Source organism: Chelonia mydas, chromosome 6 (genome assembly GCF_015237465.2).
Source record: "Chelonia mydas isolate rCheMyd1 chromosome 6, rCheMyd1.pri.v2, whole genome shotgun sequence".
NCBI classification, from domain to species: Eukaryota; Metazoa; Chordata; order Testudines; family Cheloniidae; genus Chelonia; species Chelonia mydas.
Window position 1 is genome coordinate 22,954,569 of NC_051246.2, and position 16,016 is coordinate 22,970,584.

The window sequence follows — 16,016 nt, forward strand, 5'->3', positions numbered from 1 at the left end:
TGGGGTTACACAGGAGTCTTTCAGGGGGTACATCAACTCATCTAGATATTTGCTTAGTTTTACAACAGGCTATGTAAAAACACACTAGCGAAGTCAGTACAAACTGAAATTTCACACAGACAATGACTTGTTTATAGTGCTCTCTATACTATACACTGAAATGTAAGTATAATATTTATATTCCAAATGATTTATTTTATACATCTGGTAAAAATAAGCAAGCAATCTTTCAGTAATAGTGTACTGTGACATTTTTGTCTTATGTCTGATTTTGTAAACAAGTAGTTTTTAAGTGAGGTGAAACTTGGGGGTAAGCAAGACAAATCAGACTCCTGAAAGGGGTACGTACAGTAGTCTGGAAAGGTTGAGAACCAAGGGATAAGGCACTGACCAGGGCTCAATTCACAGCTCCACCACAGACTTCCTAGGTGACCGGGGACAAGTCACTTTGTTTCTCTGTGGCTCAGGTCCCCATCTGTAAGAAAGGGATAGTAGCACTCACAGGGGTGTTGTGTGGACAAATACATTGAAGATCATGAGGTGCTCAGATACTACAGTGGTGGGAACTATGCAATTAAGACAAAGGCACAGAGGGTACAGCCATGACAATGAACCTACCCATTTGAAACACATATCATTGTGTATAATAAAATAAAATACATCAGTTCCTGGTATGTTTGTTTGGGTAAACATGCAAAGTGCGGTTCTAGTTTGCATAAATATTGATCATCAACTTGCATCCATTTCAAACATGGTATCCGAGTGCAAGACTCTTTCAGATTCTACTCTTTCTGCCCCCAGTCCTCCTGTCAGATTTGTATATCAGCTCTTCCTGGGATCAGTGGTTTGGTTTTTTTGTTAAGCGACTACCCTATGCCTGGATGGCCATTGTCAGAGTTTTTAAGAGGAACTAAAAAGCAAAAACAACATTTGTTTTACCCTTTTCAATGTACAAAGATGATCTCAAACATAATTAACAAGGGGGTGAAAGAGGTTCTTATTTGAAAAAAATCAAGACTATTAGATCCACACTTTGTTGGAAGTCCCAGGCAAGATACTTGAAGCACTTTATTAGTGATGTCACATGAGGCTATGACCCAACGTATCCACAAGCCTCAAAGAATCTTTTTGAGAGTCCCAGGACAGGTAGGAAAGTTAACTAACAGAGAGCGGAATTAACACCTTTAGTGAACACCTAGTAGGTTTCAGATTACAGGGACCAGCTGTTCTCCAAACATCTCCCAAAGTTAAGCAATATACAAAATTATATCTTGTAACCAAGTAGCTACCAGATTAAATAAAACAATAATTTAATCAAAAAAGAAATGTTTTATCAACTAATTACATCTCACAGGAGAGAAAATTTACAGAGAAAAACTCAATTTCCAAAATACAGTCTTCATTAGGAACGGGCCCATCTAGCCCTCACTGATGCACAGCATTAATGGCAGAAGCAATTCATTTCCTCTCCCAGTAATTGAAATTTCCTTAAGCAAAGGCTTTTGATGTAAAATTTTCTACCAAAAACCAAACAAATGAACCAGTATTACAAGCATGCTGCAAAAGGTATGAAATTTAAAAGAGAGTTACATCCACATTTTCACATTTGTTTCCTTTCTAAAGTCCTTCCGTAACTATTGCTTCCCCATGGCCACAGAATTCAAAAATTGCATCAATCCCTATGAATCCCAATGACAGCAAAGGTCCGAATACAGAACCTCATACACCAGTTGACTAAACACCACCCACTGCAAATAAAAAAAAATAAATCTAAAATTTATTTCAAGGCCTTACCTCTTTCCATCCCAGACCACTAAGCACTACACATAGCAAATATCTGAAGCAGACTGACCTTCATTGTGACAGCATTATGCATATGTTCAGATGCTGTCCTGACTCAGAACCTCTACAAATAAAGATGGTACTGGGTTACAGTAGTTATTTGGATTTCTTGTCCCAAAAAATGGTATGATGTTGCTGTAGATAGCTAAATATCTGTTTGTGATACATCACTGAAGTGGCTGCTTGTAAGTTGAAAGTGAAGCCATTTCCATGTGTGAAAAGTACTTGGGGATCCTTCATGATGAAAGGTACTATATAATCCTAAAAGGACATTATAACCCAGTTGCATCACATCCATCACTGAAATGGAGCAATATACTGAGAGACAGACCATCAAAGCCTCAATATCAACAGACTGAGAAGATGAAACAGGTTTTGCACACTTCATGCAGGCAATAATCAGGATTAATTTACAAGAAGAACTAAAGGGGACAAAAAAAAAAACAATCAAGGATGGAGGGAGTCTGCTCCTTTAAAAGATGATCCCAGATTTTCACAGATTCAGCATGTTACCTAGATGGATGAGCGAGAAGTTGTTTTTTCAAGTTAATGATACTCCTGAATTCTGAAACTAAGCCCTGCTGGAGAGAGAGAATGAATGATTTTCCAGGTAATAGTCACAGATCCACGTACTAATACACTTTTTTTTTTAAGCCCTGTTCAGAACAGAATGTGAATGGAAAACATTCACACACCTGACACTCTTATGAGCCTTAGTGAATACGATTTTTACCAAACAAATACAAAAGTGGAACCTGCATGTAATCGCTCAGAACAAGTCGTTCTGAGAAACATCCACTAGCAATGCCCAACTAATTATACTAACAAAGTGGTACAGAAAGGTTCATAGATTTAAGGCCAGAAGGGACCATTTGATCACCTAGGGATAAGGTTTCCACAGATATCTCAAATGGAAACAACAACTGATTGAATCCCCCCAGCCCCCGATTTTCACTTGTGTAACTTTAGGGGAAATGGAAATATCTTCGCTGATTACTTATAAGATTTGGTTTCTTATTATGTATAAGTATAACATGTACTCACACTCCCATAGTCATGAACGTAGCACAACTGTCATTTCTGCTTCTTGTGAATTTTAATTGTCTGTCTCCTTTTCTCAGACAGAGTCAGATAATAAAGTATACCAAATAAGCGCTCAGTCCTGCAAAGGGATTTGTCACATGGAAACATGCGCGCACACAGAATCCAAAGACTACTTTTTAATTATTAGTAACTAGGACGTCAAGCTTTTCAATCTAAAGCATATATGAAGGTCAGGCTTTCTAAGAAACTACAGAGAAATACATGGCTTTTCTGTTAAGCCAGGGTGCTAGACCCATACATAAAGATGCAGAGAAGTTACTGCTAACCCATGCTGAGAGATGCACCTTGTTAGAGTCAACCACGATTTACTAGAATCTAGAGCATTTCTTAGAGGTAAAAGGACACTAGGAACTACAATAGAGGGCTGCTGCAGGGAAAACCCTTGGAGAGCCACATTTCAAAGAAAACTTTAGACTGATGTTTATATTCTATTATTTAAGCTACTAATAAAGCCTCAGCTCAGGAAGGGTTACAGGAAGTGTGAGAGTGAGAGACAGAGAGAGAGAGCACGAGCGCGCATATACTCTCTTCAGAGCAGTTCTTACACCTTCCCACAAGGTGTTTCTAGCCCACTCCAGTTTGCATCCTCACACTGTCAAGACAGCAGCTTCCCGTTGGTGTTAAGGTAAATATAAGAACGAAAATTTAATGAGAAAAAAATTCAGCTAATTTTCCTTTGCTATTAGATGTGATTATATCACCCAACTGCAGATCACATTCACAAAATTAGAGCAAAATATTATTTGTATTACAGTTGCACTTAAAGGCCCCCCAAAGATTGGGAAGGACCCCATTGCACTAGGCGCTGCACATACCCATAAGACACAGTCTCTGCCACAAAGAGCTTATGGTCTAAATAGACAAGGTAGGATACCCATTTTACAGATGGGGAACTGAGGCACAGGAAGTCAGAGTGACTTGTCCAAAGTCATACAGGTGTGTGTGTGGCAGAGGTGGTCATCGAAGCCAGGTCTCTCTCAAAATCCAGTTCAGTGCCTACCTTCGATATGAAAGCACAGATCTAGCCAAAGGATCATTAAAGCAGTTTTAGAAACTTCTAGGAAAGATTGTTCTACTTCCCTTATGTTTTTAATATCTAAAAAAACACCCACTATGTTTAAATAGCATTCTGGGTTTGAGGCAAACTGAAAAGCCAGGATATAGTGCAAGCAGCTCAGATGAATGTCACAGGAGTCATTCTGATGGCTTACTGGACTTGATGCACAGGCCCCAATTACTTCTCTTCTACCAGTTTGCCTTTACGAACACTCATACAAACTATTAATCCCCTCTTCTCCATGAGGGATGAATTCCAACCCCAACACCCATTCATGTGTGTGTACCCAGTTCTTGTTGGACTTCCCTCTCCCCTTGGACTCGTTCCACAGCAGTTCTGAGTGGGTCCAGATGGACTCAAAAATCCTTTTGATGGTGGAAACTCACAATGCATGCACTCTTAACTACATTCTTGCTGACAGGAGGAATTTATTGGGCCTGCAGCGGAAAACAGAGCAAACATAAGCCAGGATTCAGAAGAGCTACAGCAGAAAGCTTTCAACACCTGCAAACTCAGAATAAATGTAGAAAATAACACTTTGTACTTCTGTGGTGCTTGCACTCAGACTATGAAAGCATTTTATAAAAAGAGGGGGTGGGGGAAAGTTTATCCTGTTTTTCAACAGAAAGGGATGAAGGCCAGGATTCAGCAAAGCACATGCTTAAATCCTACTGAATTAATGAGATGTCTTGGTCTACACACAGAAGTTGCATTAGTTTAACTTAGAATCAATTTAAAACCAGATTTAGCTAGACCGGTACAACCTCTGTTTGGACACTGTGTAAGCTAAACTGAGGTAAGCATCCACACAAGGATTTGCATCAGTCTAATAGAGCCATTTTTTATACCAATTTAAGTTAAACCAGTATAACTTTTGCATATAGGCAAGCCCTAAAGCACATGCTCAAGTGTTCTGCTAAATGAAAGCAGGTGTGATGCTCAAGGTCTGGCAGCAAGCCAGTGCCAAAAGGGGAATAGAATCCTATAGAGTCCAGGTTTCAGAGTAGCAGCCTTGTTAGTCCAGATTCTCAAGTTCTGTTCTATTCCCCTGTGCGCTAACAGACTCTGGGAATTTTCATGATTACTTTTCATGTTACAGAAGCCCTGAGAGGCCCAAGTCAGAGATTGTGGCCCCTTTGTGCTATGCACTATACAAACTATAAAAAGATGGCCCCTGTCCCAAAAGCTTACCATCTAAGTGTAACACAACAGACAGGTAGGGCAGACGGGAACAGTGGGACAATTATGATTAGTTTAAGCGGTAGAGGTCACTAAGGAAGTTCGATGAACCTCTCTCTTTAGGAGGCAAACAAGGAGTCTATGAGCATATGAACAAACAGACCACCCTCTTTCCTCCACATATGTCAGGACAGAAAAGAGCTGGGATGGATTTTAGTTTTATGGATGAACGGTGCTTGCAAAAAAAAAAAACATCAAAGGAAATTAAATGCAAAAGATAGATAAAATAAAGGTCTAGGCTGATTTAATACTTCAAAAACTAGTACAGTAACTCCTTACTTAAAGTCATCCCGGTTAACATTGTTAAGTTGCTGATCAGTTAAAGAACATGCTCATTTCAAGTTGCGCAATGCTGCCTAATAACGTTATTTGGCAGCCGCCTGTTTTGTCCACTGCTTGCAGGAAGAGCAGCCCATTGGAGCTAGCTGCTGGGGGCTTGGAATCAGGGTGGGCCGGCAGCCTCCCTAACAGCTCCCTGCTCCCCTAAGTTCCCTGTGAGGCAGCCGCCCAGCAGGCTATCAAATGCCAAGCAGTTCAGCTGTCCCTCCCCCGACTGCCATGTGCTGCTCCTTTCCTCTGCCTTGGAGCTGCTCCTGGGAGCCTCCTGCTTGCTGAGCGGGGGAAGGGTGAAGAGAAGAAGAGGGGTGCTAATGTCAGATCCCCCTCCCACCCAATACTTTACCCAATTTCCGGGGGGGGGGGGGGAGAGAACCATGACAGGGCTCAGGATGGAGGGAGCTTGGTGGCAGCAGCCGCCATCTCAACTTGCTGATCTACTTAAAAAGGCAATGTACTTAGAGTGAGGTTAGCATACTTAAAGGGGCAATGCCCGTCTCTCTCTCTCACACACACACACACGGTGTGCGTCTCTGTCTCTCTCTGTCATACTATCTCCCTTCCCTCCATTACTGCTGCCTTGTAGAGCATGAGGCTACATTAACAATGTGTTAACCCTTGAGGGCTCAGCTGAGTGCTAGTTCATCATTTAGCAGTAAGGCATTCCCTGGGAAACATCCCACCCTCTGACTCCACCACTTCAACCAAGCTTCACAATCCTTGCTGTGTACAGTATTAAACTGTTTGTTTAAAACATATAGTGTGTGTGTGTTTTTTATATATATATATATATATAAAATATACTCTTTGGTCAGGAGAAAAAAATTCCCCTGGGGAAATTGGATTCGCTTAACATCGTTTCGCTTAAAGTCGCATTTTTCAGGTACGTAACGACAATGTTAAGCGAGCAATTACTGTCGTACCAAGGCTAAGGCTACCCAATACAGCCTTACTTAGCTGTTCCTGCACACTGTGCCTGAGCTGCTCCAGAGAAGATACAGTAATCTGAGGCTCCTCAAATTAAGGCTACAAGATATGTAGGCACAAGGGGACAAACAACACACAGAGCTACAACCTTGATTTCTGAAGATTAACTTGCTTTTCAGACAGGTAATCAGATCCAACCGATAACTAACTCCTCAGCAAAATTCACAACATTGTGAACAGATGCAACCTGAAGATACACAGATGCACTGTGTGTCACACTGCACATATGACCGAGACCATCTAGGAAGGTGCAACTTTGCTGCCCCCGCAGCAGAGATGAGGCTTTTTGTCTCCTTTGTGACAGTGGTACACACTTGTAGAGATTTTTTTTTTATTTTTTTATGTAGAGTCAGATTGCATCAGACATTTTCTGCCACTGACCCTCAAAATTCATTTCTTCCCATTTTTTTCTCTGCTGCCGAAGAACCCTGGCAAACTGTCTGGGCCACGCAGGAATGGATACTTTGGTGTTGTTCTCTATTGCAATAGTCAGGAGCGATTGCAGTGCCTCCCTAATGCTTCTGCTCCTTGACTTCTTGGCTATGTAGGTGGTAGTACAGGTAGGATATTTGAGAAAAATCTAGTCCGGACACGTTCGAAGAGGTGAAATGACTTGTCCTAGCTTATTCAGCAAATGAATGGCAAACCTGTGATTAGAACTCTGGAGTTCCTGACCCTCAGTCCTCTGTTCATTCCTTCACACCATGTTGCCTTTCATGAACTATGCACAAGAGCATACTAGGGACCCTCACCTTTAAGTGTTTTAAAAAAAATTTTAGGGTTTCTAAAGAAGTCTAACATTCCAACACACTTAAACAGATTTCAACTGCCCTGAGAGACCACAGAATACCAGAGTTGGAAGGGACCTCAGGAGGTCATCTAGTCCAACCCCCTGCTCAAAGCAGGACCAATCCCCAATTTTTGACCCAGATCCCAAATGGCCCCCTCAAGGATTGAACTCACAACCCTGGGTTTAGCAGGCCAATGCTCAAACCACTGAGCTATCCCTCCCCCCACCATCTCACCCAGGACTGAAATGCAGCCACTGCTGAAGTGGAAAGCAGCCATTGCTTAACAGCACACATCAACAGACCAAAAAGAAATAAAGAATACAGTGCCCAGCTGAACTTGCAGGAAGAATATTAATGTGGCAATGACACTGCCACAAATCAGTCTAGTATCAGCAACATGTCAGACCCATCTTCTGTAGCAAAGATGATCTGATCTTAGATGCACTGCCAGTGATGTTTCCAGTGGAGGCAGCAAAGTTTCTCTGCTCATTTGGATTATGGTTTATAGCCAAGAATGACTAGAGGAAAGCAAATTTCCTAGGGCTAAATACACAGTAATGGATGACAACATCATAAAGGTCAATAGCTGAGTGCAACATTTCCATGAATGGAGGCTATGACACATTGCATGAATGAACAAGGAAGCCAGGCAACAAAGGAATTAGCAGAAACATAACACTTGAGTAAGAAGAGAAGAGTAAGGGAAAGCTTAGGAAGCCAAAATATTGACACTTGATAAGGCTGAGATCTATTTCTCCTGATTGTGACCACTGTTCCCCCTAAGCTGTGCGCGCTGTGCACACAGATCCTAAACCCCACGCATATGGCGAAACACGGCGTGCACAAAAATTTGCACAAAAGAAATTTTTTGTGCACACAGCCTGTCAAAAATTAGAGGGAACACTGATTGTGACTCCTACCCCCATTAAGTTTTCAAGAAAAGTGTCTTTCTACCTAAAATGTATTAGGTTTATTCTTAGACCAGGGAGAATTTGAAGGGAAATCCAAAATGATTTGGACAGGTCCTCTCGATTTATGTGAGCTGGGGAGAGGACAGGGGGGTAACTCTCTCTTATTTCAAGATTTTCCGAAGACATAATTAAGGTTTACAATACATATCCATTAATTCAGACTGACATAATCAGGTATGCTGTAGGTATAAGAAAACTAACATTTGAAAGTGAAGAAAAAACAAAGAAGGCTCCACAAAAAACTCTAACCCATAATGCTGCTTAGCCTCAGCTTGTCCAATCAAGGTACGCTCCTGGCATGCCCTGCAATAGTATCTGAGTACAACTAAATAGTTAGTGCTCACATAGTGCTTTACAAACCTTAACAAATCTTCATTACACTCCCAAGAAACAGCTAAATATTAGCCCCAGAATGTCCAAGGGCCCGCAACAGGTCACTGAGAGAACCATCATTAGAACGCAGAACTTCATGCAAGTTAAAATAGGCATGGGAAACAGGATGTACTTAGCAAATGCTGTCTTCTACAGGCACCTACCAAAGGTTAGAGTCTACAGTAGATTTCACACAAGAAGCAGTCTCTAAACTAGTCTCTGTTGTGTGCTTGGAGACATAATCATGCAAGATATTCCCTAGCACAGTGGTTTTCAAACTTTTTTTTCTGGGGACCCAGTTGAAGAAAATCATCATAGAATATCAGGGTTGGAAGGGACTTCAGGAGGTCATCTAGCCCAACCCCCTGCTCAAAGCAGGACCAACCCCCAATTTTTGACCCAGATCCCTAAATGGCCCCCTCAAGGATCGAACTCACGACCCTGGGTTTAGCAGGCCAATGCTCAAACCACTGAGCTATCCCTCCCCCCAGGGATCAAATTGTTGATGCCCGCGACCCAACAGAGCTGGGGATGAGAGGTTTGGAGTGTGGGGGGGCTCTGGGCTGGGGCAGAGGGTTGGGGATGCAAGCTCTGGGGTAGGGCCAGGATTGAGGGGTAGCCAGCCAGGTACACAGACATGTGCCCCCCCCCCTTTAAATACCCAGGAATTGCTGGATCTGTGGGGAGAGGAGGCTGTGCAGTCACAGCTCCGATCCAGCAGTAGGAACTTTGGATGAGAAGGGGCCCGCCAGTCCAGCTCTGGAGTGCCTGAAGCAGGAGAGGGGAGCTCCGTAAGTACTCATTTTTCTTTGATAGTGCACAGATACATGAGGTAGAGGTGTCCTTTATTTTGTTACATGGTGCACATGGGAGAAGGGAACAAAATTAACAACAATGGGTACTGTTTGCATCCCCCTGTGCAGCTATGCAATAGGGACCCTGCGGAAAAGTTTGTTAATGCACACAGATCTCCCGGAAATCCTTCATAGAGATCTCTAGGAAACTTTCCTGCAGATACTCTGCAATCCTCTGCCGAAGGTTCCTCAGCAAAGCTGCTTTTTTCCCCCCACTGTAGAAAACTTTGCCATGAAAATCAGCAATTACTTCTTGAGGAACCAAAGCAGCACACAGGTGAACAGCATAGGGACTCAGTCTGAAGCTGTACACGATTTCAGCTTCGATCACCCTCGCCTGCGGAAAATGGGGACACCATTCTGAATATTGGCACCAGGTGCTAGTACAGATCCTTTGTCCCTTTGAAGCCACACAGACCGTTTGTCCCATCTTGCACTCTCACCGCCAGGCTGGATTCACCATGTTTAGTACTCTGGCCGTACTGTGTGCTTGCCAAGGGAAAGTGAGAAAGATGTGTATGTAACTTTTATGATTCAGAACTATGAATGCACACACAATATTGACTCTATTGTGTCTTTTGCTTCTGCAGATGTACCTTTGAGGGCCAGGTCCTACATACCAGCAGAGAACCTCTCTCAGATAAGGAGGTGAACAAGGAGTATGGAGGACATGATTGTGGCAATTTCTGAAACATCAGATCAGGCCAATAGCAAGGACAGAGCATGACAACAAACAAGAAACTACAAATGGATAGCCAAGAGAGGAGTCAGGGTCAATAGAAAATGATAAAGCTCCTGGAGAACCAAACAGAGATACTGATGTCCCTGATTGCGCTACAGGTAGAATACGTGTGCTCGAATCTCCTTACAGAACTGCCTTCCTTGCTGTCTCCAAACTCCCCACACACATTCCTCTCATGTTAACAGCACTTTGCAGTACTCCTTGCTCTCCCCCCTCCAGGGATATTTCCCAGAATGACAGCTGGACTTACATGCAGCTGTGAGATCCTCACTTCAGAGAGTGCTGCTCACTGTCATGTCCCTTGTAAGAAACGTTAATCTGTGTATTGCCGGTTTAATAAAAAGTGAATCTTATAAAGACAGTGATTCTTGATTTGTGACTGACAAAGGGTGGTTTCAACAGAAATTCATACAAAGTATCAATTGGCACATTTGCAGACTACAATTAACGCTCAGACAGGAATCATTACGGGGTCATTCAAGGTGGTGAGTAAACAATACCTCAATTCATTACAGAAAGAGACGTTACTGGGGCTCTGTCAAAATGCTGCTTCAAAGCATCCCTGATTCAAATAGCCCCCCCACTGATCCACTCTAATAGCCCTAGAGTCTGGCTGCTCAAAATCAGACACCCAGCAATCCACCTCAACACTCCGTCCCAGGGAAACGTTTCTCCCTTGGCTTCACAAATGTTAGGCAGAGCACAGCAGACTGCTATGCCCATGGGAATATTTTCCTCACTGAGGTCTAACCTGCCAAAAAGGCACCGCCAGCAACCCTTTAATCTGCCAAATGCACATTCTACCGTCATTCTGCACCTGCTGAGCCTGTTGTTGAAGCACTCCTTTCTGCTACTAAGGTTTCTGGTGTAGGGCTTTGTGAGCCATGGGAGTAAAGGGTAGGCTGGGTCTCCCAGGATCACTACAGGCATTTCAACATCCCCATTGGAATCTTCTGGTCTGGGAAGAAAGTTCCTGCATGCAGCTTTCTATACAAGCCAGTGTTCCTGAAGATGCGTGTGCCATGCACCTTCCCTGACCACCCTGCGTTAATGTCAGTGAAACGATCTCGGTGATCCACCAGTGCCTGCAATACCACAGAAAGTAGCCCTTTCGGTTGATGTACTCCATCACGAGATGGTCTGGGGCTAAAATTGGGATAGGTGCCCCATCTACTCCCCGCCACAGTTAGGGAATCCAATTGCCACAAAGCCACCCACTATTTCCTACACATTACCCAGACTTGCAGTCCTTCATCGCAGGAAGCGATTAATGGCCCTCCACACTTGCATCACCGCAACCCCCACAGTGGACTTTACAACTCCAAACTGATTCGCAACTGAACAGTAGTGGTCTGGAGTTGCCACCTTCCACACAGTGATGGCAACTCGCTTTTCCATCATTAGGGGAGTTCTCGTTTTGGTGTCCTTGCACCACAGGGTGGGGACAAGCTCCACACGGTTCAAAGAAGGTGGCCTCATGCATCCAAAAGTTCTGTGGTCACTGCTCGTCATCCCATACCTGCATCACAATCTTATCCCACCACTCGGTGCTTGTTTCCTGGGCCCAAAAGCGACAGTCCACCGTGTGCAGCTGCTCCATGAATACTGTGACGGGGCAAGGCCAGATGGCTATAGAAAAGTGGTGGGAGATAGATATATTAGCTCCAGGCTAAACAAATCCCTGGTACCAGGTTAAGTGAAATGGAAGCTGCTCCAGGTCAATTAAGACACCTGGGGCCAATTAAGAACTTTCCAGAAGGCAGGGAGAACGCTAGGTTGATTGGGACACCTGAAGCCAGTCAGGGGCTGGCTGAAACTAGTTAAAAGTCTCCCAGCCAGTCAGGTGGGTGTGCATGTCAGGAGCTGTGGAAGGAAGTTGTGCTGTTGGAGAGGCTGAGTAGTACACACCATATCAGGCACAAGGAAGGAAGCCCTGAGGTAAGGGTGAAGTGGAGCTTGAGGAAGTGAGGGCTGCTGTGGGGGAAGTAGCCCAGGGAATTGCACATGTCATGTTTCTAAAAGGTCAGCTACCATAGCTGATACTATTAGGGTCCCTGGGCTGGAGCCTGGAGTAGAGCGTGGGCCTGGGCTCCCCCCACCACCTTTGCCCCCTGATTAATCACTGAGACTGGGAGACAACAGAGACTGTGCAAGGAAGAATAACTTCTCCTCACCTCCCTTGCTGGCTTATGATGAAAACGGCTCAGTAGCCTGTGACCCTTGTCCCTAGAGAAAGAAGGGTTACGTGGAGGGTCACAGTGAGCCTCTGAGGCTAGCGAAATCCGCCAGGAAACGCAGGACCCACCGAGGCAAGGACAGAGCTTTGTCACATACCAACATCAATCTTGAATTGTTCCTTTCCATGGCACCCAGCAGGGCAGGCAGCATGGATTCCAGTTCAGATTTGCAGTTCATGAAATACTGCAGGATCAGGCAGGTTGTGTTCATAACGCTTCTCACAAGACTGGCAAGCAGTGCAAGATTCATGCTTTCAGGCAGAAATGGCAGGCACGAAGTTTACAAGGGCAGTTGAAAAATGGTGCAAAAGTGCAGTTTTCTCCATCCCATAATTCCAAAGGCTTTCAACTGCATCATGGGGGCAGTGATCCCACCTCCATTATGCACTGTGATCCATTCCCAGAATTCTTAGCAGGAGAAGGTGGCAATTTACAGTGGTATAGCTACTCATGATGCACTGCTCCCTCTGTTGATGCTAGAGCACCAACTATGGATGCGCTCTGCCAACACATGGAGCATTGTGTGAACATGCCCAAGTGATGTAATTAAAGCGGTTTATGATCGGTGGCCTTAATGAACTTGATATTAAGCTCTTCGCACCATTTTTGTCTGAATGCAAGGGAGTCTTACATAAAAGTTTGTTAAGCCATTGGTAGAAGTGATCTGCTAAAGGCACTTGCTGGCTATATTTTTCAGGTACTCTTCTAGTGGGAAGGTAGTCAGGTGTCGTGTGTATTACAGGTGACAGGCACATTTATCTGGGAGGACAGGACTTGGGAGCCCAGTAAGCTGGATTTGGCTTACAAGATATCCATTACTGATCTGGTGGTCCTTATTAAGGACTAGCTTTGCATGAATTTTAAAGACCCAAATCAACAAGGATTTGGGGCTTTAAACATTGCTTAACTTTATGCTTGTGTGTAGTCCCACTGGTTTCAACATGAAAACCCACTCAGAAAATTAAGCACATGCTCAAGTCTGCAGAAATAGGGCCTAAAATTTTAGAGTTCAGACACTTAGAGGAAATACAAAAATTAAAACACTGTCTACAAGCCATTCAAAATGGAACTAAAAAAAAGGAATTTTCCTTAGATCTTCTCCCTCCCTCTGTCCCCCCCCCCCCGAAAAGGAAAATTCCATTCTAAAAAGAAAGCTTCTGTGAATCTTTTAACAGTCTGATTTCACTTGAATTATCTTCTATGTAAGTTCCAGTCTTAACTATAGAGTTCACAATCCAAAAGAGCTGGTAGGAGGAAACATTTACATTGTTCTGAGACCCTTACACGTTGTGGTTTAATTGCCTAGACACTGGAGTTGGTTAATGGACCTCTGACCACACCACCTTCCAAATAATCAATCAGTTTAAAATTTTTTGTTTTAAAAATCAGCTGAATAAAATCACCCCATCCTCAAAGGATACAGGCCAGAATCCTACTGTCAGACCTGGGCAATACATGCCGCTTGGATAGTAAGCAAAGCCCCAATCAAAAACTGAAGGGCAAACCATTTTCACAGAAGTCACATGCTGACAAAAGACAAGCTTAACAGAATTTGCAAGCTATACTGACTATCCATTTCACACACATTTACTCTTAGGCAGAGACAGTGCTAGCTCACTGGGGGTCTTAAGCATGAATATTTTACCCCCCCCCCCCCCACACACACACCACATACTAAAAAGCAAATAGTGGGCCCCAAGCAATCGCTCAGTCTGATTATACTTAGCGCTGGCACTGCTCTTGGGCCTGGTCTTTGCCCATTTTCTAGTTGTCAAGTGTCCAGAGTCACTAAGGCTACAGCAGCACAGCTGCACTAATGCAGCTGTGGCATTTTTGGTGAAAGTGCTCTAAGCCAGGGGTTGGCAACCTTTGGCACACAGCCCATCAGGGTAATCCACAGGCAGGCCGAGTCACATTTTGTTTACGTTGACTGTCCGCAGGCATGGCCCGCCACAGCTCCCAGTGGCCGCAGTTCGCTGTTCCTGGCCAATGGGAGCTGTGGGGGGGCTGTGCCTGTGGACAGTCAATGTAAACAAAATGTCTCGTGGCCCGCCAGCAGATTACCCTGATGGGCTGCATGCCGAAGGTTGCCAACCCCTGTTCTAAACCAACTGGAGAGAGCTCTCCCCTTGGCTTAATCATTCCATCAGCTCTCCTGCCCACATAGGCGCTTAGCTCAATATAACTTCAGGTGTGAATAATCTACACTGCTGAGCGACATAACTTATACTGATGCAAGGTCTAGTGTAGACAAGGTGTAAGCCACCATACTGGGTGACAATCTTCAGTCTCAAGGCCGAGGGCCCAGGAATCAATGAGCTTGGACCCTGAACTGCTCACCTACTCCTAGACGTGGCACTTCCAGTTCAGTGCCCAGGCACACTCCGAATGGGACCCGGTCCCCGTGGCGGCACGGGGGCAGCTGCTCAGACGCCACCGCTGCAGGCCCTGTGCGTGTGGGAGAGAGCGCGTGGCTCTCCAGAGCACCTTTGCCCAGCCCTCGGTCCTGTCTCCACCCCCGGCCAGGCAGGTGGCCCCTGGCGTCGCTTGGCCAGGACACGCACCTGGAGCAATGCGCCGAGCGGGGAGAAGACGCAGCCGCCGGCGACAGGTGGCCACACACGCAGCGCGAACTCCGCCCCGTGCCAAGGCCGGGAGCAGCGGTGCAAATCCCGGGCACACCCTGGCCGAGCACGGGGCAGGCGGTTCCCAGGGGCAGCGGGCTAAGCCTGGGGGGGGGGGGGGTGGACACACGAAATGCCTCGCCCCACCCCCCCAACCCCGCCACCCAGCGCCCGCCCTGGCTCCGGCCCCCCTGGGGCAGGGGGCACCCAGCGCGGAGACACGGAGCGGCCCCCACCGCACCTGGCCCGGGGGTAGGGGGCGCCCCGCCGCATGGGGCTCCCCGCCTGACGCGCTTACCCGGCCAGCGGCAGCCACGCCGCGCGCCCGGCCCCGGCCCCGGCTCCGGCTCCGACTCCGGCGCAGCTGCCTGGGGAAGCGGAGCTAGGGCTGCAGAACCCTGCGCGGCGGCGCCGGCCCCGCCACATGCCTCTGCCAGGCCCCGCCCCCCTGCCGGTGCCGAGCCGGCCCCGCCACCGCCTCCAGCCCGTAGCCACGCCCCTATTCCAGCCCCGCCCCCCACGGCCCACCCCGCACCGCCCGCCAGCTCAGCTTCCCTCTCAGAGGTTGCGTTCCTGAGAAGGCGGGGCTACGCGCGCGCGCGGCTCCCTCCAGCCTGCGGAAGTGAGGGAAAGGGGCGGGGCTAATCTGGAGGGCCGCGCATCGACGTGGAAGGGATTTTCCCGCTACGCGGAAGCGGATGCGTGTTGCGGCGCAGACGGCAGTGATGGGGGGGGCTGGGGGAAGAGAAAGGGGATGTGGTAGGGCGATTACTCCTGCGGTGTGAGCAGCCTCCCCCCCTCCCCTGGTGTCCCAGTGGTTCCCCCCGGCCCCCTGGCATCGCCCACGGGGCTCGCTCTCG

At 46.2% G+C, this 16,016-nt stretch overlaps 1 protein-coding gene across 4 annotated transcripts in view; it reads right to left on the reverse strand.

Moving 5' to 3' along the window:
• C6H11orf24 (chromosome 6 C11orf24 homolog) overlaps nt 1–15,680 on the reverse strand; it is a 59,594-nt gene extending 43,914 nt beyond the window's left edge. The window contains exons 1-2 of one of the 4 annotated variants that reach the window (XM_043548759.1): nt 15,455–15,599; nt 392–475 (exon numbers count right to left, since the gene is read on the reverse strand). The gene's annotated coding sequence lies outside the window, so the exon portion shown is untranslated. Of the gene's footprint in view, nt 1–349; nt 476–15,096; nt 15,377–15,454 lie in introns of those variants that run through there. The other 3 variants (XM_043548757.1, XM_037899526.2, XM_043548758.1) reach the window with 3 other exon arrangements.
• Nucleotides 15,681–16,016: the final 336 nt, after the last annotated feature.